Source organism: Mya arenaria, chromosome 10, assembly GCF_026914265.1.
Source record: "Mya arenaria isolate MELC-2E11 chromosome 10, ASM2691426v1".
NCBI lineage: Eukaryota > Metazoa > Mollusca > Bivalvia > Myida > Myidae > Mya > Mya arenaria.
In genome coordinates this window covers 13621332-13624732 of record NC_069131.1, presented here as the reverse complement: position 1 = coordinate 13624732, position 3401 = coordinate 13621332, and positions in this window count along the sequence as shown.

Genomic DNA, 3401 nt, shown 5'->3' with positions numbered 1-3401 from the left:
GTAGTTATATTGGACTGTATTGGTTCTCTGACAGTCACTATTCACGCCTCATTTTGGAAGTTACATATCAGACGCCTTGCTATTATATGATCAATCAGATTCATAAAGTATGTCTACATAAACACTTTCCAATAGGTGAGGATTATTTTTAATTATATATCAAAAGTTGATCACCGTTTATAAAATCACATATTACTTTCATTTGGGAGTTCAAGGGTAGTGCGCATGCATATACAAATACCTGGATTTAATCTACATTAATTACGAAAAGGGAGAAAATCTAACATAACTCATCTCTTAAAACATATATTGTTACTTCCCACACTATAAATAATTATGAGACAATAAAGAAAGTCACTGGGTATGTCGGAAAATATATTTTTATGATAAGCTGATTCCGCAAAGCTTTTTGTTTTTGATCTAGATATGCATCAAACACACATATCGAATTGAAAAAAGCCCAGGAATGTATTCAAGGCTTTATGTATATGTGCTAAGTGTATGGTTTGATTAAAATACTTATGTGAAAAACTACAGAAATAAGCCCAGTAGCAAAGAGTTTAAACATTAACCCGGTTTAATAGCACTGGGTAAACGCCAAAGACATAGAACACAAAGACAAAAAATCACAAACAAGGAACATGGAAGAACAGTACAAAACTCCACAAACAGCACAGTACTTACATACTTTTTACAAAAAAACCTAGGTATGTTTATCAAAGATTGTTAGCTAGCGCCTTGGAACGGTCAGTAAAATGTAAATTTACTGGGGGACAAAACCAGTTTAAGTGCACAAACCTCACTCTTATCCCAAAAATCCTAAATAAAGAAAAAACGTAAAAGGTAAATCTTAGCAAAGTATGCATTAACTTGATGAAACTTAATAATAAAACAAATACAAAAAAACTTATAGGTAAACGCCAAGTACTTCTATGATTAGAGATCCCAACTCTATCTGCAGACGTAGGAATACAATTCTGAACCAATCATAACTTTGATCATTTCCTCATTACATTGTTATATAAGCACATGCTCGAAAATATATTTCCATAACAGCCGCATTTAATAGCGCCGTAAAAATATATTATCGTTTATAAGACAAAAAGTATTTACAATAAAGTGAGAAAATTCGAGTTTACGTCAGAAATATGATAGAAAACGATAAAAAAAGAATCCAAGATAAACAACCATAAATGTAAAAAAACAAAACTTTTTCTTGGCGAATTATTTATTCAGAGAATATTGACATTATGATTGTATCGACTGGCCACTGAAGTTTTTTAACATTTTGCATTTTGGATTAACTTGAACGTGATGGTCAAAACGCAATCGGAACCTCACGGTCGTTTTCCATCGAAAACATCAATAATACCCAATATGCATATCTTATCCATGCTTCATGAAAGGACAAACAATGTCTTTGCTTGGCTAGGATTTTTTTTCATTCACATTGCTATCAGTCATAATGCTACCTTGATGATAAAAAAGGCTAATTGACATCCAATCAAACTGCAAAGCGTAGTGATACATGACGTAAGTAAAGTATTGACCTTGCTTTCGTGTTCGATAATCAGTGCACCGCTATGCTAGGGCTCTAGTCTAAAAACGAAGAAAGCGAAAACTTCTCGTCAAACAATCTCTAATATATGAGACTTAATCAGCAGCTGAAACGGTTTTTACGATAAATTTAAACTAGAAATTTAAACGTTCAAGAAACCCATTGGCAGTTTTCAACGCTCACCTCAATCGAAAACGGTATAAAGAACTATGCTTTCTAAATGAAAAAAAAAATATATATATATAAAAAATAAAACATTCATCTTTACCACAAAGTAAAAGTTAAATCAAATTTTTGAGCAAGTTATATGATATTATTATGAGATTACACATTTGATTCAGATTTGACAAAAATACAGGAGTTGGATAAAAAAATATCCTCATGTGAATGGAAATCAAGATTTTGATATTGAAACATGCATTAAGTGATCAATTTATTGATGGAATCTTTTGTTTGTGAAACATCTGCTTTGTATTTTTTGGTTTATTTGTAACATTTCTACGAATAAAAGTCAAAAATCACTTATTTAGTTTGGCTCTGAAATGAGTTTTTTTTTTTTTTTGCCATGTGTATTGATGTCCCAAGTACTTCAAATTATGAATATTGAATTGCTCAATCTCTTAAAGGATTCTTTAGTATGAACCATTTTCGTATCAGTTTCATAATTGAACTAAGTGCAGATAAGAAAAGGCAATAGACCAAACTGAAATGCACTACAAATGTTAACTTTAAGATACATACAAAAAAATATTTCATTTATGCAAGGGTTAAACCCCATGCTAAATATGTGTGTTCATTGTATTTAACATTGTGAATAAAGGTTTTCGGCCAACAAATATAGTGATTGTACGCCTGGTGACCCCATTTTATTTGTGTGGCGTATGAGAGAATTCCATGATTGAAGAAATTATATTTATAACTAAAACTAGTTGTTGCAATCATTAGTTATCGGCTTGATAGTATTGCTAAAATCGTCATTTCGTGCCTAATTTTAGTAAAAAAATACTCAATTAATATAATAGCTGGGACTACATTTATGTGCAATATATTGATACTGGAAACATCTTCACCAAGTTTCATTGTAATATCTATGAACAATTTTTGAGTTATTTCTCAATGTTTAAAGGGACTATACACCAGATTGACACCAAAAAAGTTTATTTCTGTAAAGAATCTCAGGACAATTATTTAATAAAACGTTTTACTCTTTGTAATCATAATTTAAAAAAAAAAATACCGAAATGTAAAAAAATGAGCTCTGGTTCGAGCCGGTGTCGCTAAAAGTGCAGTCCAGTGTTGTATCCACTTTGCTACGAAGGCTTACCCTAAACAATTGGAATATTTAAGCTATATACCTAACTTGGTAATATCATGTGATAACAACGACTAGCCAATCACGCATAAGAATGAATTCTACTAGGTAAACATACCTAGTAATCTTTTGTAATTGAAAAATGCAAAAAAAAATAATAATTGTTTACTATGTGGTACTTCAGTTAGTTAGTTTCAATGCATTGTACACATCGATACCAAGTTTATGTCAGTGTTTGACAATTTTCGCTTTTTTTCTTTATTTCATCATACGGTATATGGCCCCTTTAAGTTTTGCACCATGCATATATAAGACAAGGTCTTCATTAGATAGTAACACTTGTCTGTAAAATAGCAAGTCAGAAAAGGAGAACAATTCGACAGTCTTGAGTTATGGGCCGTGCAGTAGTCACGTGTAAACCAATATTTATTTGAACATCTTCAATTGTTTTCGAGTCAGATTCAGCTTTTTTTTAAACAATGGCGATGTTAATGCTATCACTATCCTGCACAAAAAATGCAATAATAACAC